Raw genomic sequence first — 22,184 nt, forward strand, 5'->3', positions numbered from 1 at the left:
ATTTTTGGATGTGAAGGAACACAGCATCCTTACTACTGACTGTTTGTTCTGCCACGTAGTTTTGACATGTATTTTTGCTGAGGGTCCGAGGGGACCATGGTTTGACCTGTGGAGTTTATTAATCAGTGAAGTAATGCTTCATTTATTCATCATTCAGAAAACATTTCTTGGATCCTCACTGGTCATGAATATGCATGAATAGGACTTGCAGTCCCGTTCGTTAGCTCTCAATAGCAGAATTGTTCCATATATACTCGGGAAGTTCAAGTATTTGAAAAACTGAAATGAGGAGTAGAAATTTCATTTCCATATGAAATATAAAGAACACACACAGGCAGCAGACTACCAGGTGCTGTCTTCCTGTGAAAGGGTTACAGTTGCGATTCAGATCAAGGTCAGGACTAACCAGGAGTTAACGTGGAGCCTACAGTTGGACTGCCCGCAGCCTGCAGCCCCAGTTGAGTTTTCCTCTGGCCACAGTTTCTGATGCGTTTCTACGTTTTCACTGCTTACCTATTGGCAGCCACTGGGGGCTACAGAAGATTTGAACAAGGAATGAATCCGGGGAATAAGAGAAGAGAAGATTAGACCAAGGACACTGACCACAGCAGAGTCATTTTCAAAGATGTGCATTTCTCAGTTGAGAATAAGAAAGAAAAGATGGGAAACAATGCAGCTGGATTCCTTATTTATCCATTAGTAAGGACAGAGTAGCTTGTGACGGATGTGTGGCTCCGGGCTGAACTTTGGGGTGTCTGTGGAGCCGTGGAAGGCCAGAGTTACTAATGAAGAGTCAGGAACGTGGCTCAGAGCTGTGCTCTGTCACGTACTAGCCATGGTGGGGCAGAGGGGTGGTGGCGGTGGTGAGGGGGTAGATGAAGTTCCTTAAGTGCCAGGCCTCATTTTCCTAATCCATAGGTTGCAATAATAACGTGCTTGTCTCACATCTTATAGGGTTGTTGCAAGGATTAAGTGAGGGAAAATTCCTGAGAGCTCTTGGAGAAACTCATGACACAGTTTGGACTGTTGTTTTGGATGCAGCTGTGGCACCCCTAGTCTTTTCTTGGTGTGGGAGGGTCCCTGCCCACTCCTGCAACGGTGGTGCCCCCCGGACTGTTTTGAATGGATTCACTCACATCTCACCCCGAGTCCTAGGTAACACTGAACCTTGGTGTACACATCAGATGCAAATTTATTGTTTTTTGAAATGTTGAAAGAGGCAAGGGGAATACATTTTCTGTTATTAGTAGGAAGTCCTTAAGTGTGAGATATAAAGCAGTTTTTTAAAATAAAAATTAGTTTTGTAGATAAAGAAACAGTGAATGAGAACCTTGCCTAATTTGGTAGAGGTGTGCCTCCAGGTTCCCTCACTTTCATGTAAATGTCCCCACCCCCTGCAGTGAAATCCTTGCTATTTGCTGAGTGGGCTGGAGAACCAGGCACTGACTAGAGAGCTGACTGGCGATCCATGCTTATCCTCCGATTGACCTTACAACAGTCTTGGCCTATTTCCCTAACCAAGGATATGAGGAGCTAACGTTAGTACAGTAGAGTTTTGATTCATGTGACGCTTATTATGTCATGTAAATGAAAATTCAGATTGTAGATTCAGGAAAGTAAAGTTTTGTCCATTCTGTCTTAACAGGTATTCTCCCCTCCCCAGTAATCAATTGCACGTTGCTTGAAGTCTTACCGCATTAAAAGCACCTTCAGACCAGGAACTAGCTTTTCAGATGCAGAGCAGACATTTGATTAGACCTGAGGTGTTTACTGGGGACTTGAGTGCACCCCGAGTCCCAGTGACAGCCCGACCGGCAGTCCCCTCTGTCTCGCTCTTGTGTTTGCCTTCTCCACCTTGGCTTCTCCCCTAGTGTAATGGAAAACCTGCTACTTTATATTTACCCTCAAAATACGTCAAAATTGATGTAGTACTCTAAAACACCAGAATAACTTTTTAAGATTAGTAAACAATTTTTCCACAGGAAAAGAGCAACACAAGTTTAAATGACAGTACATTTGATTTTAAGAAACAACTGTTTTTTTTTGTTTTTTATCAACTTAAAATATTACTGTGCAATCCTATAATTTTAAATACATATGTAGATTTATTTAACCACCATCACAATAAGGATGCAGAAGAATTCTGTCACTGCCCCCCCACCCCCCGCCAAAAAAAACCAACTCCCCGCCCTCTGGCAACCACAGAGCTGGTCCCTGTCCCTCTAGTTTTGTCTTTTCTGGAATGTAATATAAATCAAATCATACTTTATGTGATCTTTTTAAAAATATGGTTTTATTGATATATAATTCACATACCATATAATTCACTCATTTAAAGTATAAAATCTACTGGTTTTCAGTACATTCACAGAACTGTGCAACGTTCACTAAAGTGGATTTGAGAACATTCTCATCCCCCCGAAGAAACCCTGCACCTGTGAGCAGCCCCTCCCCATCTCTCCCGGCCCCGCACCCGTTGCCCAAGGCAGCCACTAGGCTACTTTCTGTCTATAGATTCCAAGCAACTGTTTTTAATGATATTTTGTGCATGGCTTTTGATGTGCCCCAGCACATCAAAAATTGTTTCCAGTTTTGTTGATTGAATTTTGCGGATGAGGGGTAGTTTATAATGCAGTTTCTATGAAGCTTAATATTGTTGGGGGTACTGTTGTTTATCAGGAAGGATACTCAAAGTGAGTGATTTTTTTCCTTTTAGATCTTATACTTTAAACAATAAAATAAAGGTCCTCTTCCCGAGGACCTCCTGAAGGGCAGAGTCAGTCACACTGGAATGAAAGTTATTTGGGAGGGAATCCTAGAAAGCTGAGTTTTACTCTGAGGGTAAACCATGGGCATTTTGTCCTGCTGCATTCTGCTGCCCAGGGTGATGGCTGTGCCCTTGACTCCCGGGTCTGCTTTGGGGAGTGTTCTGTGTGAGCCCCAGCTCCCCCACCTAGAGAAGGGACATGATCATAGCTTCGCATGGGCTCTCCCAAGCACCAAGTGAAATGTGATCATTTGAGCCAGCGCTGCTTAGTAAATCTCTTCTTTGTGAGAGGCAGCGTCATGTGGGGACAATAGACAGAGGACCCAGTCACGTGACCTGGCTCCACATTTGGAGGTATGAATTCCCACTCTTGGAGATATAATCTTGAGCAAGTCACATCACTTCTTGTAGTGTCCCTGTGGCATCTGTTACATGACAATGAATAACAAGTCTTTTTGAAGTTTAGCTGGGATTATTTACGTGGACATACTTAAAACATAATAGAAGCTTAACAAGTATTTAATATTTGTTTTCCTTTTTGCTAGAGGAATAATCTTTTGGCTATCATAGTCTCTAGGGAGTTTATTCTTTGCAACTACATGAAAATAACTGAAAAGATTTAGCAAAGGCTATGGTAGTCTGACCTTAGATGCATACTTGGACTTGATCTGGCCCCACATTTTGAAATTCTTGTTAAAGCTTAGAAGCAGAGCGTGTTGCTAAAAGGGAGAGAATGTTTGGATGAACCACAGACAAAGGAGAAAGAAACCCATACCATGATGACCGAAGTTTTCTGTGCCTTGCCTTGTCTCTGAAGGGAGCTAAAGAAACTTCCTGGCTCTTAGGGCTTCAAATCCAGACAGTCTTACAGAAGACTGGTTAATGATGAGCCCCGGGATCCAATCTGAAATCATTTTTTTTAGACTAAAGACTGATGTATGAAGACCAAGAAGGAAAAGGAGCAGGGAATAATTAGTTTTGGCACAGGAGAGGAAGCTAATTTCTTTCTTAATTGGGAGAATTTATAATGATGCCACCACAGTTACTTGTTTCACTCTTATATCAGCCAATATAGCCTTTCACAGAGAATACAATAAAAATAGCGATCGTTTACTGAGTGTGTGTCCTCTGTTAGGTGACCACTTTAGTACAAGGTGTGTTATCGATATTTTTGTTATTGATAAAGAAAACCAGAGCTCAGATAGTAAATAATTGGCTCCTTTAGCTACTAAGTAAATGGAATCTGAGCCAGCTTGACTCCCAAGCTGATATGTTTTATTTAACTTAAAAGGTTATTTTAAAAAATCAGTTTATAATATGGGGAAGGCAAGGCCCTTGATTTTAGTTTACCAACTTGACTTTATACGTTAGCTTAAACGCAAACAGGAAAATAATGGTTGCTCCTGAGAGACTAGTAACAAATATGATGCAGCAAACATTTCTTGAGCACACATGTATGTCATTCATTGTTCTAATCACTTGCTAAGTTTTCACTCATTTAATCCTCACAATAACCTTATGAAATTGGTACAATTATCATCCCTGTTTTGCAGATAAATAAAGATTAATTAGCTTGCCCAGTGTCATGCCACTCGCTCTGTGAGGTAGAGCTGGAACTTGAACCCAGCAAGTCTGGCTTTCCAGCCTGGCTCTCCAGCTGCATGAAACTAATGTGCTGTCACTCTGTCTAAAGGGACGCAAAAGCCCGGGAGACAAAACCAGTCACAGTGGCCATATTGTGGCAGAGTCCCCGATTCTGATAATTTGATGTTATTTTTACTATGATCACAACTCGAAGAGGTGAAAAGGAAAAAATTTCTTTGAAATTGCACTGCAAATTTAAACATTCAATCAAGAGTTTAAAGAACGATCATTAAGCCAGTTGAATTTATCTGCATTCACTCCAGCAGGTAACACAGTGTATATCAGTTATTGTTGTCACCATTCAGGGAAAGAATAATTTTTCTCTTCTGGCAAAGTAAATAAGATGTTGTATAGCTAAAACTGAATTGTGATAGGATTAAGCTTTTTCTTCAGTGTGCACCTCACATTTCTCTTGTGCTAAACACATATCTAGTTGGTGTCTTTCCATTAAATACTATCTGTTTGATGTCTTATACTCTCTCGTCTCTACCTTAAAATGCGGCTACAAAATCTGGGATTTGAAAAGTTGTTAAAATTGTAAAGAACAGCCCTGGCTGGTACACCCCTCACACTACACATATATATATGTAGCTCAGTGGATTGAGCTCAGGCCAGTGAAGCAAAGGATCACAGTTCGATTCCCAGTCAGGGCACATGCCTGGGTTGGCGGCCAGTTCCCAGAAGGGGACACACGAGAGGCAACCATACATTGATATTTCTCTCCCTCTCTCCTTCCCTTCCCCTCTCTCTGAAAATAAATAAATAAATAAAATATTTTTAAAAAAAGATTGGAAAGAACAGATGACCAATGCAGTCAGGCAGGCAAGTTCACTTCTCCTGCTGGCTCTCGAGGCCCTGCATCTGGATGCCTGAGATAAACCAGTCTGGTCCCCAGGAAGTGGCGTCAGCTCGGCAGGAGCCTGGCCCAGCCCCTGGACACTCCATGATTGCTTGTTTCCTGCATGGTGTATATGGCTAGTCCCATTTCTGAATGACAACTTTCTAAAAAGAACTGAAAAGAAAAGTGCATAAGATTTTGACTTTTCCTTTAGAAGGAAAATGTGTTAGGATCACCTCCCTTTTGTTACTGGAGTGTCAGGTGACTCTTGTAGCATAACTCCATTTTTTTCTGACCTTGACAAAGTCATTGTAAATGGAAGTGTTTTGACATGACTTTAACATAAAAGGAGCTGTTTAATCTCAGTGTCAATCTTTGCGCTCATTCCTGGGCTCATGAAGGGCCCTTTTCTGGGGCACCTTGTGTCCTGAGTCCACTTCTGGTGATTTCCCTGGACTGAGTCCCCAAATGTGGCAGCTGGAGGCTGGGCTTCAGGCAGAGGTGGGATGTCACTCTTGCTTTCTGTAGGGCTTTCTTTTCAGTTTAACACTGATTTTTAAAACATTGATTCTGGACTAGGGCCACTGTCTGGACATTCTCCCACATCTGTGTGGGTTTTCTACAAATGAAAATAGGTATCCTGTTTTCCTGCCACATCCCAAAGATGTGCCAGTGAGGTAATCTATGGTTCTCCGTGGTCCCCGTCTGAGTGAGCGAGGGTGTGAGTGGTCCTGCGATGGAAGGGCCTCCTGTGCAGTGTGAGACCCGTCTTGCACTCTGAGCTGCCGGGATTGGTTGCAGCCACTGTAACCCTGACTTGGGATCACTGCGTTGGAAAATCATATCTTACTTGTTTTTAATTCATCTTTCTTAAATGTATGTATAGCTGACATTCATTTTAATGTTTAGCATTGGAAGTGTTTGGAGTCTTTATTTAGAAATTGGAGGTGTTTTTGTGACCAGAAATAGGCTGTAGGAACTTAACTCTTGTTTTTATCAATTAACCTAGGGTAAAATTGCTTTCATTACATGTCATCTTGGTTAAAGGCACAGTTTCCAAGATCTCTTAACAACATTGAGTGAGGACTTAGTGTGTATATATACACACACACACTCACGCTCACACACACATATATATGTGAATGAGAAGGTCTTCATAGCAGAGCAGAAAAAAGAGAGGAGCCCTTTTTTGAAGTATTTATTTTAAGTCTTTAAGAACAAAGTGAGCCTAGTGGGGAACAATGAAAATTGTTAAGGCTTCTGTATGCAAGACTTTCAGAGTGAAGCTGAAGATGAGCTCATCCTCAACAAGGGAAGAATAACGAACTGAATGACTTCTGATGTTTTTGACCACCTAAGTTGCGTGCAATGAGCAGGTTGGACTTTTTCTGCCTTTCCAAGTTTTTTACCTTTAAGATCAGAGGTTAAATATTTTCTAGAAAGTTGTTCTTCATTGTGAGCACTTTATAATATCTGGGTTTATGGAAATTCTAATCTGAATACGTTGGGGCTCATTGAGACTCTCCTGTTTGTTTTCTCTTTGTGATTAGTCTGACTGTTGTGTACCTATCTAGAATCTCAAGTGTTTTATCCTTTCTGTGGGTCTTGAGTTTTTAAACATGAAGTAGCACTGTTTTAATAATCGTGAAAATATTTGTCCTCTGAGACATGGTCGCAAACAATAAGGTAGAGTGATTCATGAAGTAAAGGAAAACAATAGTGTTGTAATTGATAAATCTGCCGTATGAGTACATTATGCTTTTCATAAACTACACCCCAAAGCGAATACTTTGTAAATGTTACTGTTTTCTTTATGGCTATAATGTAACCAAATTCAAAAATAAATAGTTTCCATCTCTTTCTCTCAAGTCATGGAACAAAATTAAAGTTCACAGAAGCAATAATGTGATATGAAAGTCAACTTTGCTACACACCAGCAAATGCATTCGCAATTACGGGTTCTATTTATTAATCAGAGCTTTTCTTTCTTTTTTTATTATTTTCTTCCTGAGTGCTGTTGTTCGTTTTGAGTTCAGATATGGGGTTAGGTCAGCAGTGGATCATTCCCATCCCCGCTCTTGAATCAGGGCAGGAATTGCACTGCTGCATGGGGTGATTACTGTGGCAGTTAACCAGCAGGGAGCCTGGAGCATTTCCACTGCTATGATTTAACTCTTGATGTGGCATTCAGTACTTTATAAGCTTCTCAATTCTATTGCACTTGACTTTCTCTTTCAAAAGTGGGTGGAGTTGTAGTGCAGGGATTTTCTAGTGGTTTTTCAACCCTGGCTGCTCATTGGAATCAGTGGGGAGCATTTAAACTACCCCACACCCAAGCTGTACCCCAACCAATTAAATGGAAATGGGGGACTTGGGTACCAGTACTTTTTAGAGCTCTCCCTGAGATTATGCTTGTGTACTGAAGTTGAGAACCATTTCAGTAGAACTGACACAGAATCTTTGGTCTAGTATAAGACAACCTTCAGAATGAGGATGGTCCTGTTCATATCAATGCATTAGGCTGACATGCCCAAATTAGCTACCTAGCTAGAAAAGTTACCTCAAAGTACCCACCCCCCTCCCCTTGAGGAAAGATGACCACATGGGTACCAATTAGGAGGGTGGATGGTTTCCTGCAATTAGAGTGCTTGCTTGTCTTAATCTCCCTATGCACTTGAGAAACATTTGGAATAGGAGAGGGACACGCCATCTGTTGAGGCAGCCTCACTCACCAAAACAGCATTGTTTTGGCTGTGTTGTGAGCCACTTGGGGGGTACACAGCTTCTCGAGCTCAGAGACTCTACATGCAAGCCTGGCATATCTCTCATGTGCAAGCAGACCTGGACACGCTCCAGCAATACCTAGGGTTGCCCATTTGTCTTGACTTCTGTGGTGCGACTCATGGGAGAGGAAGGAGTTTGCAGTAGGAAACAATGAAGTAGCATAGTTCCCTCATAACTCATCGTTCAGTGGGTTGTTTCTTTTTACGTACAAGAGGTTGACTGATATGCTCAGGAATAGGGCAACTGTTTCGTCAGAGGGCTGGGATGGTGGGTCTGCCCAGGGAATTCTGCCCAGAGCTGCTCTTTCACCATTTGTTAGGATCCTTATCGGGATTTGTTGTGAAAGAGTATGTGAGGGTGCTTTTTAAAAAAATAGGAAAGAAATGAATTGAACCCCCATTCAAACTCCAGCTGACTCAGGAGTAACCCCTCCTACCTATGGGAGAAGAAACAGCACTGAAGAAACCAGTAACCCTGTCCAAGAGGCATTTTCCTCGTCCTGCATCGTTCCTGGTGGTTCGGTGAGCCATCACTCTCCATTAAAAAAAAATGACAATACTAACATGCTGGTGAGGATGTGGGGAGACAGCTACAGCAGGAAACCCTTTAGCGGTTCCTGATAAAATTTCAGCATCCATCTACCTCACCACCAAGCAGGTCCACTCCTAGGCATTTATGGGAAGGAACGAAGGGGACGGAAGGAAGGAAGGAAGGAAGGAAGGAAGGGAGGGAGGGAGGGAGGGAGGAAGGAAGGAAGGAAGGAAGGAAAGATATATCCACAAAAATATGTGTACCATGTTGTATATAGTTGCTTTTTTCATATTATAGTTTTTAAAAACCCTAGAAATGTCTCAAATATTCATTATCAAAAGAGTAATTTAAGAAATTTGGGTGCTGTATTCATCAAATGGGATTTAGCACAGACAAAAAAAGATACTCATACATGCAACAATGTTTAAGTCCCAAAGCACTATATTAAGCAAAATAACTCAGACAGTAAAAATACATACCATATGATTTCATCTGTATGAAGTTCAAGAACAGTGATCACAGGGAGGGAGTAACATAGAAAGGGACACAAAGGTATTGTTGAGGTGACAGGAATATTCTGTATCTTGTTTTGGAAGGTGGGAGTGTGGGTGCAGATGTAAGAGGTCTGCCCAGAAAGTATCCAGGCATATAATATGAAAAATAGAGACATTTACTGAAGGAGATACAAGATACAAGAAACATCGTACATAGGACAGTGACACCTCACTCCCCTTCAAAGTAGGGACCTTCAGACCTCACACAGTTCTCCCAATCACCATTAGCTGTCCTGTCATATTTTCCTGAATCTCATTAATGGTCTGAAATCTCTTCCCCTTCAAAGGTGATTTGAGTATTGGAAAAGCCGTAAGTCACAGGGCATGAAATCTGGGCTGTAGAGGGGCTGAGTCACTTGGGTGATTTGATGTTCCACCAAAAAATTTTGCATGAGATGTGATGCATGAGCAGACACGTTGTCATGATGCAGCTTTCAATCACTGGTTGCCCATGGCTGCAGCCTTCTGAATCATCCAAATAGTTTCCGTGGAGGAATGTTCAAGCTTAATGCAAAATTCGATGCAGATTTGTTGCTCTACTCAGTAATTTTGAATGTGATGGCCACAAGTACACAGGCTCACTCAGTGGCATCTACCACCCCCACTGACTAGTACAGTGCAGTCATCATTGTTCACACACGTGCATTCTAGTCCACTCTCCTTAGCTGCCAGGTTATATCCCTGTTGCACAAACCTTTCCATTATATTAACAACAGCTGGACTTTTCCCAGACCGACATCATATATCAAAATTGACCTCACATAGCATTTAAGAGCTGTGTATTTCACTATATATACATTTCTGTGGTGGTTAATCAAAATTTATTTTTCTTGTTTTTTTCTAAATTGTGGTAAAATATACATAGCATGACACTTACCATCTTGACTGTTTTTAAGTGTATTGTGTCATTAAGTATTGAGCTGGACAAAAAGTTTGCTTGTATTTTTCAGTAAGGTCATTCTAGTAGTGTTTAGTTATCTTTAACCTCACTCAAAACAATTTTGTTAGTTGTCATGTCTGCGTGTATTTTTTTAAAAATTACCAAAATTGGTGAATTTTTGTGTAGCCATTTTAATATTGAAGATAAAAGAAAATAAGCAATGTTTTCAGCGTATTACACTTTGTTGTTTCAAGAAAGGTTAAAATGCCACCAAAATGCAAAAAAAGATTTGCGCAGTGTATGGAGAAGGTCCTGCGACTGATTGGACGTGTCAAAAGTGGTTTGTGAAGTTTTGTGCTGGAATTTTCTCACTGGACGATGCTCCACAGTCAGGTAGACCAATTGAAGCTGATAGTGATCAAATCAAGACATTAATTGAGTACAGTCAATGTTATACCATGGGTGAGATAGCCAACATACTCAAAATATCCAAATCTGCAAAGTTATTGGTGAAAAAGAAAAATGTGTCCTTTATTTTATAGCAGAAAAACCCCTAAGTGGACTTTTTTTTTGCCAACCCAATACACTCACGTTGTTCTGCAGCCATCACTAGCGTTCATGCCCAGAACACTGCATATAAATTTTACCTCAGTAAGAAAACCAAACTAAACAATAAGGTCGTATTTAATGTCCAATGAGGCTGTGAGTGGGGTGTTAACCTTGTATATACATGAGGTCAACCATGACTGATGTTCAGGGACGTCAGCTTTTCCCCATGGCCCCAAAGTGTGTCACACACACCTCTGTTGGCGCACCTGTCACGTCTCAGCAGCGCTTGCACTGATCTGCCTGGTCCTCCCACTGTGCCCTGACCTCCTGAGGGCAAAGATGACACTGCTCGTCTTGTTTCCTGGGCATCCATGAAAGGCCTTCACGTGTGCTGCACACCAGGTGGCCCCCATGTCAGAACTTGGCTTGGTACACTTTCCAAGGTTTCCTTGAAGGAAATGTGTCTATATTTTCAGAATTGTATCTGTAAAATGGTTAAAGAAACTATGTGAGAACCCTGAAATAGGAAACGTTTAGCATGACTTCCTAGAACCATTTGCTTCTATTTAACATGTGTGCTTTGTCTCTTTTCTTTCTCCTTGCTGGAGTCGGTGATTGGATTCCCACTGCCCGCTCTGTGACTTAGGCACCTCCCTCCCTCCTGTGCCCTGTGGTTTCCTGTCCTGCCTTCAAATTTTTTATCTAAACAACACCAAAGGGCCTGGATGACCACTGCAAATATTTCATTCTCCTAGCAGCTCAGAAGAGTTGAAACTAAAACTTCACGCTTTTCTTCTTCAGAAACCCCACAACTCCAAGTAAGGAGGATGCTGAAACAGCAGGTGGGATTATTAGGTGTTGCTGTTTATGGACGTGGCCATGTTGCTTTTTAGCTGGCCCACAAACATTCCAAGGGCAGCCCCTTCCTCCTCTCCTAAGCCTGAAAGCCAAAAATAGAGTTATGTGTGATAAGGCCTTCCATTTCCAGACAGCTAAACAATTTGTACATTCTTGTTCAGACATAGTTTTCAATATGTGCTCAGCATTTCATCCTTGGCCTCTAATTTTATGCATTTTCTTAAAATAAGGCTAACAGCTTACATTTTTTTAAAAAGTGTTTTGCTTATAGCTAAAGAGTCCCTGCTTTCAGCTTCCCGTGTGATTTCCATTTTGTTCAGTTGAATTCGGCTCGTGGCATCTCTGCTTTTCATACCATTTATATCAACATCTTGGTCTTTTGGCTTTCTTCTGCTGGGTGTTTAAAATCCCAAGTTTAAAATACGATGAATTGCTCGGGTAACTGCACCAACTCTCCCCCTACACTGATTAAGACACTGCTGCGGCTGACTGAGCTTAGCCGGGCAGGCAGCACCGCCATGCCGTAGGTGGAGACGGGAATTTGCTGCTTGATGGAAAAAATTCTGAACTGGGTGCAGGAAAGGATGTTTAAAGATGTCAACATATTTTTGTAAAAGTCGAACGTGCAAAAGTGAAGACGGCTTACAATTTAAAGACATATTGTACAGATGGGAAACTCATTCATTTGTTCATGAGCAGATAGACATTGAGGGTCTAGTAAGTGCCGGATGTGGTTCTAGGTGCTCTAGAGACAGTGAGTGCATGCCTTGCCAGTGGGGAAAAGGGGCACTGGAGTAATAAATACCTTTGGGTTGGGTGAAGGGTGGAAAATAAGACCGAGTAATGGGGGTATGGGGTGTGTGAGTGATGGGGGATGCTGTCCTTTGGCTCGGTTGGGGCGGGGGTGGTGGGTTCTCTTAGCCCTGATCTGAATGATATGGAAGATGAGGACAGGGAGAGGACCTAGGCACAGGGACAGCAAGTACAATGGTGTTGAGGTGGCAGTGAGCTTGGGTGTCTGCAGAGAAGAAAGAAGTTCCCTGTGCTGCAGCCGGAGGGAGAGAGGGCCTGGGGAAGTCAAGCAGAGGGCTCGCTCCCACCTTCTCCAAGGCTCTGAAGGCCTTGGTAAGGAACTTAAATTTTATTCTAAATTCTGAGGAAAGCTGTGGGAGGGCCTTAATCAGTAAATGGAGATTCGAGATGTAGGGAACATGGGGCAGATAGGGTTGCCAGAATCAGCATATAAAAATGGAGGATGCTAGTAGGTTAAATGTAAACTTCAGGTAAGCAATGAATAATTTCTTAGTATAAGTATGTCTCATGCAATATTGGGAAAACGCCTATACTAAAAAGTGATGTGCTGTTTATGTGAAACTCCAGCGTCACTGGGTGCCCTGTATTTTATGTGCCAGTTGGGGCTCCCCTGCAGCAGGTTGTGATGGTGGAGCTCAGGGTGGGTTAGACAGGGGACGGGTTGTTCACGTCAGCTGAAAGGTCTTGACAATGAAGTGGATTCGGGGAGTGAGAAAAAGAGAGACCAAGGAACCGAGGGTACCTTTAGTGAAATGGAGGAGATAGGAGGAGTGGGTCCGGTGTGTTGGGAGGAGGACAAGCCCTATTTAAGGGTGTGGTAGACGTGACTTGGAGATGTAGACGTTGGATTCTGAGTGAGCTGGAAGTCATGGTTTGTTCACCATCCATTCCCATTCCGTCCAGCCTTCTCCTCCACCCCCACCCCCATTTAGTGCTTCTCTGCTCAGGCAGAAGCCATTCAGAAGACAATGTGACTGGGACAAGCTACTTCCTAAATGAACATTTAAACCCCAGCCAGACTGCTGTTGAGAGAAATGGTGGGACAAATTAAATGTACTTCCTGGAAATTGAACTAAAGACCTTAGTTCTGTTTCATTGTGTGACAGACTTCTGTGTGCCTCTTTTGCACTGTACCTTTAAGGACACATTGGCAGGCATAATGAAACACAACAGTTTTTAAACACAGGGTGATTAAGTGGACCGTTGAGGACAGGCAGAATCAACCAGGCTCATGGTGTTTTAGTCCTGACATTCACAAAGTCCAGTATTGCAGTCAGGCCTTACCATGTCTACGCTTAAATGTTTTCTTAAATTTTAGCCCAAATAAGAAATTCTTTCCTTACAAGGAAAAAGCAAGAGCATATAGATATATAAGCACATAAGCCTTTGTGTAAAAAGTTTATTCATCTTGACTTTGTTGTATGGAAATGAAATTCTATAATTAGATCTAAATCTGGTATTATCAGCATTTAACCATTAGAAGAATTGATGATGCTACACATAAAAGCTTACAAGTCACGTATGTATTGCTAATATAGTTAGTGGGAGATCAGCCTGCTGAAGCCACTTTATTAGACAGCGTTTTGATTACAGAGAGTTTGGATGTAAAATAGCCTCATAGCCAGAGAATGTTTTACAAAAATCAAAACTTGATGCTTCCCATGCCTATTTTTCTTTTTCCCACTCCTCTTATAAAAAAAAACTTTCTGGTAATGGATTTTACCAAAAATTCACATTAAAGTACAAACAGTTAATAAAGTTTACTGAATTGCTCTCTTTTGAAAGGTACTCACGTTTTAGTAGGGGACAGTGTTTTCTAAGTTGAATTAATGTCAGAATCACCTGTATTTTTTACTACAAATGCTCACAACCCCCATATCGATTTGAATTTGGGTTCTGCCTCCTGCAGGTCCCAACAATCTGTATTTTTAACAAGTACCCTGGTCATTCCTGTGAACTAGCAAAACAGGAAAACACTGGATTTAGTGAAAGGATTAAAGGTGTAATTGTTGAATTCTAACTAGATTGAAAATATGAGCGAGGTGCTGTTTGAGAGGCTGGAGGAAAAATCATTGCACGTAAATTATTTTACTAGGTAAATAATTCAGGGAAGTTCGTCGAGTGTCTTCCGACGGGCATGGCGGTGCCCTGGGCACTGCCAACAGGAGCGAACTGAGGTGTAAGCAGGGCTGTGCCTGAGGGGCGTGGGCAGAGGGGTGCCATGCAGGGGTGTGCAGTTCTGCCTGGAGCTTCGGGACCATTCTTCACACAGGACATGGTCTTTGAAATGGGTTACTTGAAACAAAAAGGAGGCTGTTTAATGGATGGGGTATTCCAGGGAGGAAGCACGTGGAGGTGTTATGAAAGGTCTGAGGTGTTGGGTTTCCATGGGGCTGGTCTGTAGGATGGGTTGGAATGAGGTGAGTGACTTCCAATTCCAGGAAAGTAGGCTATTGTGAAGGGAATTGTTTGCCACACTCTACCCTGTGAGGAATGAGGAAGCAAGAAGGGAGAGATAAATGTAGTTGTTTTTGGAAAGATAACTAGAACATGCAGGGTGGAGAGCGAGTGGTGGTGGTATGGGGGGTTTTTGCACATGTGTGTGTGTGTGAGAGAGAGGGGGTGGGGAATGGGAGTGGGAAGACAAGAGAGGAGCCAGCCAGGTGGCAGAGATTTCAGTACACCTCAGTGAGGTATAAGGATCCTGAAGTAAGTCCCTGGAATAAAGAGGATTGTGATTATTCAAGCACAAGTTCTGAGAGGAACTGGGGGGAACTGAATGTCCCCCCATCCCCCTCAACCTGCTGCTCCCTAAAAGCATGTTTTGTATTTAACATGTATGCTGAGACAATCCAATACTTTAGGGTGCAAGTGCTCCCTCAAAGTGAGAGTGAAGGAGAAAGAGAATGTCTTTATTTGCTGGTGTGGGAAGCGTTCCATTCCTCTGGAGCTCGGGTGTGATTGTGTGGGTGGATGAGGCCCAATTAGCTGCCATGCCCAGGGGGCCCTGATGGGACCACAGCCCTTCAGGCCACGTCTGTGCACTCTGGGATCAGCCCAAGCTCCGGGACCTTCCTCAGAGGCCCCATATTCTGGTGAGAATTCAGACAACAGCCACCATGGTGGTTGTGAGTTTTACGCCTCCTTTTCACCACCAGCCTCACTCTCCCCTTCCAGACATGAGGAAATACTATACAGAACAAAATTCAGTAGATTTACCTACTGGATAAAGTAAGAAAGATCAAGGAAGTTGCCATTCTTTTAACTCTCCACCCCTCTTCATTTTGTTTGTCACAGTGGAGCCAAGTTTCAAGTGCAGAAAAGGTGAACAATACTAACGGATCGGTTTCAAGTGGGATTCAGGGCCAGCTAAATTGGAAACTGTCCTAAGGTTTCATTTGCTTTGATTTAGGATAATTTAATAATGTCCAATTAGACTGAAACAGTACAAATGGTTTTGTTAATTAGATGAAGAAGTTACATTTTATAATGCTTATCATCTTCAGCATGGGTTGATGACCGAGGCCACACTCTGTCTTAAAGCCTTATCTGCTATCTGTTCTTCCCTTTGAAAGTGTGCCTTCCGACTGTGTCTCCCCCGCACACTGTGGTGCAGACGCCCAGGCTCCCCTGCGTCTCCAACTGTGGACTGCCTGCCTCCCACACTGCAGCTCTTATTCTTTGCCTGATCTTCTGTGAATCTACGTACTACAGTTGTGGATACTCACAGGCCTCTGATATCCAGGTTTAATTATGTGAACTGTAGTTTGTTTAAATATATGTTTATTAAATTCAAATCCATTGAAAAGCAATGCATCTGTAAAAACCGAAGGAAACACTGAAGTGCTTGAGGTTCTGGACTGAGATCCCGAAGACTGGAATTCGGTTCTGTCACTTGGTCATGTCCACGTTGCCAAACCTCAGGCATCACTGTCTGGTCTGTAAAATAAGGAGGTTGGACTAGTTAATCAGTGGTTCTGGAATTTTCACAGGCATAGGAACCCTTGGAGAGTTTTCTGCAACCCAGAATTGCTGTGTCCACTCACAGAAGGTCTTGATTCCACAGGTCGGTGAGGGGCCTGAGAATTTGCATTTCTAACCCATTCCCAGAAGGGTTGAGGTTGCTGGTCTAGATGACCCCTTAAGTCTTCCCCGGCCCCCACATTTTGATTTTCTGTTCTTCTGTAAAGCATCAAGAGGGGACTTGCAGCATTTCCCGCACGGATGGTTATATCTGCCCAGTGCGGCCCTCAGCTTTCACAGCTGTGTTCTGTAATTACTCCTTGCTCCGCAATCTCCTTCCAGTCTCACCCCTGTGGTCCTGTGCCTCTGATCCAAGAGCTCACTCCACCCGCTAAGAAACCCTCTGTTAGCCTGTGAAGGCCAGGTCACAGTCACACACCACTCGCAGGGTGGAATCATCCATTCCAGTGTAGGGGACCATGGAGAGTGGTCCTCACTTTCACTGAGCAGGCTACAGTGTGGACTCTTGTCTCCCCATCCCCCTTAATAGCCCTGAACAGCAAACGGCGCTTACCCAAGAGCATGCATCCAACTCTGGCTCCATTGTTTACTGCCCCTGTCACCTTGGAGAAGTCACTTTACCTCTCTAAGCCTCAACTTTCTTCTCTGTTAAACGGGGATGATAATAGTATCTGAAGGACTGTTGTAAGGATTAAATGAAACAGTCCCTGTAAAGTGCTTGACACAGAACCAGGTTCACAGTCAGCGCTAAATGGATGTTAGCTTGTGTCCATTACTATCAAGGCAGTGTTCGAATTGGAAAGCAAGGTCAGCATGGATTAGAGATGATGATGCTTCTTACTCCTGTCCATGGAAACTTACTTTAATAATAATTCAATTCTCCCTCCTTAAAAAGAATATGAAGTGGCACTGTCAAAAACAAACAAACAACTGAAAACAGAACAGATATTATGACTTCTAAAATAAAGAAATGGATATTCAATAAGAATGTATTTAGTATACTAAGACATTCATATGTTTATATTTTGACACCTCTGAAATCACAGTTAATGCTATCATAATATTTTGAAGCACAGCCATTCTTTTTCTTTTTATAACAGTGCATAAAATAACAGTATAAAAATTGGTGTATCTCAGGTTCAGGAAAATACAGGGCTTTGAGTAAGTAAATTTGGTAAATCTACTTTATGGTAAATTATTTCTTGTGATAGTCCCATTTGTCAACTAAGGCTTCAGAAAAAAAATTATTGAGTCAATCATTGGCTAAAGAAGTACTGATTTAAAAAAACACTTGTGTTTTTTGAAGAGAGAAACAATGTTGGAAAGAAATATTGGATGTGTTCAACATTAATGTGCTTTTAATGTCAGTAAATTGGAACTGATGAGCTTGTTTTCCGTTGTACACAGATAAACAGTCCTATTTTCTCACTTAAAAATAGTGCTTTCTAAGGCTAAACCTTCTACTTCTGGACTTTGTCAGAATCCTTTGTGTGACTTTGAGATTTAGGTCTGATTTCCAAACATGATACCACTCTGGAAGGGTGTGTGCAAAATGTAGATCCCAGAGTGATGGAGATACATATTTACATCACAGGCAGCCGGTGGTAGACTGTCACACTGGAACAATTGTTCTAGATGGGCATCCTGTCTTTGACGGTGATTCCTGAGCGCCAGATGTTAAGGAAGATATAAATCCCTCGTCATGTACTGAATGTCACAGTGTCCCCACCCCTGAGAGAAGAGCACAGACTGACTCTATTCTAGAAATGTGGGACAGCTAACACTGCTCTTTCGACTGTGCAGAATAAATGCTGCCTTAGGCTGTGTGTGTGTGTGTGTGTGTGTGTGTGTGTTGCATCAAATGGAAAAATGAAAAATCAGGTTTCTGTTTATTTGGAGTATGGCTAAGGTCAGGGAGAGTCATGATTTTTGAATCTACTCTTTAAAACTTTTTATATACCTAGACACTAATAGTATTTTGTCAAACTTGAAGTTGAGAGGGTGAGGAAGGAGCAGCTGGTGCTAACAAGCTAGTGGTATGAATTGAAGAAAGAAGGAAAGGAGAAGAGTTTCCTACCTGTGTGCATACTGGGTAATTATGTTCTATTAACCCGAAGACCTGATGTACTCAGCTTCTTGAGCACAGGGTCATGTCTTATAGGCACAGAAAGACACCGCCAGTCTCTGCTATGTGTTCAACAAGTGAAAAAGATCACAGATTCACGGGTGTGTAGAATTGGAGCTGGAAGGCATGGGTATTTTGTTTGACCCATTTGCTTTACAAGTGACCAGAAGACGTAGGCCCTCCGAAAGCAAAGGAATGAGTTTGGGATATTCAGTGGTAGAAGCTGTGATAGATTCCTCCAAATTTCCTGACTTGAATACAGTTCCATGTTTGTCAAATATGACTATATAAATAAGACTAACTTAAACTAAATAACCTGTTGTATTAGTAGAAGCCCTTTGGTTTCCATGGAAACCTCCTCTGGCTAGCTTAAGCACATTATTGAAAGGAAGCTGAGGTATTGCACACAATGGCCCAGAATTGAATGAAGAGCTGAGTGAGCAAAACAGCAGTGGGAAGGAACCCGGGTGGTCTGGGGACAGCAGCAGCTCACAGATCTGTCACCGATGCCAGCTCAGCCCAGCCCACTCGCCAGCCTGTCTCTGATCCAGACCTGTGTATACACGTCTGTTTCCTTCACCCTCCTCCCCTGTTACCCTGCTTTTTCTTTACTGCTTTTACCGCCACCTCGAAGCCTTATAGGTACTTGTTTACCTGCGGAAATTTAAAAACACTGATACTGGGCCTAACCCCCAGAGATTCTGACGTACCTGGTTTATGGTAGAACCACGGTACATGTATCTTTCTTGAAAGCTCCCAGGTTGCTCTGATATACAGCCAAGGTTAAGAATTGTGGCTATAGATTGCTAGAACAAGTACAGAATGTACATTTATAACTAGTGTGGCTGAAAAATGCTTAGAAGAATTAAGAATGACAAATCTAGAAAGGATTATTAAGGAATAATGAGGCATTTGTATGTAGATAGCCACACGTAAGTGGTATTACAAGAGCCTTCCCAGACTGAGGGCTTGCTCTGTGCTGTGGGTGTATCATCCCAGTTAATCGTCACAGTGGGGCAGACAGCAATATTCTCAGTTTCCAAATGAATCAACTGAGGCTGAGGGACGGAATGACTTCCAAGGTCAACCAGTAGCTTGGGATTCAGACTCAGCCCACGCCCACAGCTCTTTGACAAACACCACCACTGGGCTGAATGTGCCGAGATTCTGAGGGACACTCTCACGGGTTCCCTCGTGGGGCCACGCAGGGGCTGTGGTGAGGATGCTCCACAAGTCTGGAGGTTAAAACCAGGGGAGGTGACTTTAATGGTAACAGATGACGTTAGTAACACATCGATGCCTGACAGAAAGGACTGTTGAGTGCTGGGATATGTTAGCATGGAGGAACACAGATTTAGCAAAAATGATAGGTAAGAAAGAGGATCTCAGTTTTTGCAAGAATAGCAGAATATTCCAGGCTAGTTAATGGAAAGGAGAAGAATGTAAGTTGTGTGGGATTCTGAACCTAAAAGTAGTTTAGGTAAGAGTAGAAGATTAGAGGAGGGGAAATGATATTTTGATTTTTGTCTTTTTAGGAAATTGATATAATTTAGTGTTTGCACTTTTATTGTTTTAGTGAGAAGAATGGGAAACATAAATTTGAACGATCTGTTAATCAAGTACTTTTTGTACAAATAATGGAATGGTATAAGCTCAGCTCCACGGAGGAGACCAGAAAGCCTCCCCCTGTCAGGGTGATTTGGAAATGAATTGCTTTTAACACAGAGGGATGGATGGCAGGCCTCTGCAGATTCTTGAAAAAAAGAATCTGTAATCCTTTTGGGTTTAACCATTAGGCAAATCTAGCTTCCTGGTTTCAGAAAGAGAAAACACACCCACGAAAAGAAAAACCAGGCCTGTGGGAACAAGTAACTTCCTCCTCCTGGGGCTGCTTGAAAACCCTAATCTGCCCGCCCTGAGCCCCTTTCCTGCCAGCGTGAGGCTGGCTTGGGGGGCATCCAAGGGGCGAAGGGGAAATGGGGAGAGCAAATGGGCTGGTTTGGACAAGGAACTGAATACTCATGGGCTGAGGTGTGAGGCTCGGGACGTGGCTCTGAAGGCAAAGCCGCTGGTCAGGGGCAGCGTTACCATTCTGCGTGCACCTGGGAAAAAGAAGGACCTGGGTGTGACTCTCTGCTCCTTTGTGTCCTCAGTCCTTCCATCTAAAATGTCGTGAGGCTGAAAAAAAAGCTCTTAATTTTTTACTTGCTTGGTGACACCGACAGAGAAAAAAGTCAAAGCCAGTTGAAAAAATAAATATCTGCAAATACAGAACTGATTTTCCTGCCAAATATGAAAGGTTTAGCAGATTACTGAGGGGGGCCCAGTGTGAGGGGGGGAAAGGTCTGAGATCTGGACCACTTAACGTTCAGTAAAACAACAAGACGGCTCGAACTGAGGGGCACTTGGGGGAACGCATCAGAAGTTATCTGCGGTGCTTTAGTTATTAACGGGATCCATGCTCACAACGACTCTTAGCAATTTTTATTTAATGCTTTTATTTGTGCGGAAGGTCACATGAGCTTTTCTCCACTTAAGTAAGATAATGTTACTATAATCGAACTCTCCTTGTTTTGGGGGACAGAGAGGGAAAACAGGAAGTAACATTGTTCACTTGTTGTGAGTGAAATGTTTGACACCTGCTGTTTCATTTAATCCGCACAATAACTTTAAAGGAGGAGTATTATCTACATTCAACAGATGAGTGAAATGAGGTTTAATTAATTAACTTGCCGATGTTTAAATGGCTATTAATAAATAGAGGAACCAGATTACACTCAAATTTCCTCATCCTGAAGCCCTTGGCTACTTCATTTTGGGAAAATTATCTTTATAAAGTAGACGTTTTTAGTGCAGATTCTTTGAATGATCACAGATTCTCAATTAATGGAGACACTTTGATTGTTGTGATGGTCTAGATATATCTGAAAGTAAAACAATTTGGGGAAATGATATTTACTGACCATCTATACAAGCTAAATACGTTGTGGCTAATGAAACAATGGGTTCTAAACAGAACTGCTTCTGGCCGCATAGTCCATTGGATTTCCAAGTTCAACTTAAAATCCACAAATAGTGTTTTATTGCTGACTTGGTAGCTCGATGGTGGTTCTATGAATGTTTTTGCGTGGAAGCAGAGTGGTCTGCAAAGAGGTGGAATAGAGGGCGCCTGCTCTCCATGAGTTTTCAGTCTGTTGAGGAGAGAGCCATACACGAATTACCAGACAGACAATTTAAAAATTACATAATGAGCCCTGACTCGTGTGGCTCAGTGGATTGAGCACCAACCTGTGAACCAAAGGGTCATCAGTTCAATTCCCAGTCAGGGCACATGCCTATGTTGCAGGCCAGGTCCCCAGTAGGGGGCATGTGAAAGGTAACCACACATTGATGTTTTTCTCCTTCCCTTCCCCTCTCTCTCAAAATAAATAAAATCTTTTTTTAAAAAAGAATTATATAATGACATAAAATAGTCAAACTGTGAGTGGTGCCCTGGGGCTTGTGGCTAAGTTCCGAATTGTTTGCAGAGAGAAGAAACCAGAGGGATAGAAGGCTGTAGACTGTGGGAGACCAGGCAAGTTCAGGTGTGAGTTAGGTTACGGAGGATACGGGGGTTTGCTTCAGTGGGTAAGAGCCAAGACATGAAGGCAGGGTGGTGCGGCCATGTCAGTAAATACAAGTAATCTGTCCGTGACAGGAGTCATCCATTTGGAGTAACATAGGTGAGATGGTTAGGTCGATTGGGGCCAGGCTGTGACAAGGGGCTGTGAGTGGCCAAGTTGAATATTTCAGATTTTATTCTATTGACAAGAGTAGTGGTATCGGCAGCAGTATTAGAGGTGATGGTATAATAGTGA

At 42.5% G+C, this 22,184-nt stretch overlaps 1 protein-coding gene across 3 annotated transcripts in view; it reads left to right on the top strand.

The window, feature by feature from the left end:
- Positions 1–22,184, top strand: part of LYN (LYN proto-oncogene, Src family tyrosine kinase) — a 130,576-nt gene that overhangs the window by 13,077 nt on the left and 95,315 nt on the right. Inside the window, exon 1 of one of the 3 annotated variants that reach the window (XM_037028598.1) lies at positions 16,265–16,284. The exons of the other annotated variants lie outside the window; for them this stretch is intronic. The gene's annotated coding sequence lies outside the window, so the exon portion shown is untranslated. Of the gene's footprint in view, positions 1–16,264; positions 16,285–22,184 lie in introns of those variants that run through there. 3 annotated transcript variants of the gene reach the window in all.

The sequence above is a fragment of the Sturnira hondurensis genome, unplaced genomic scaffold (genome assembly GCF_014824575.4).
Source record: "Sturnira hondurensis isolate 20B ecotype Veracruz unplaced genomic scaffold, ASM1482457v3 Scaffold0020080, whole genome shotgun sequence".
Taxonomy (NCBI): Eukaryota; Metazoa; Chordata; class Mammalia; order Chiroptera; family Phyllostomidae; genus Sturnira; species Sturnira hondurensis.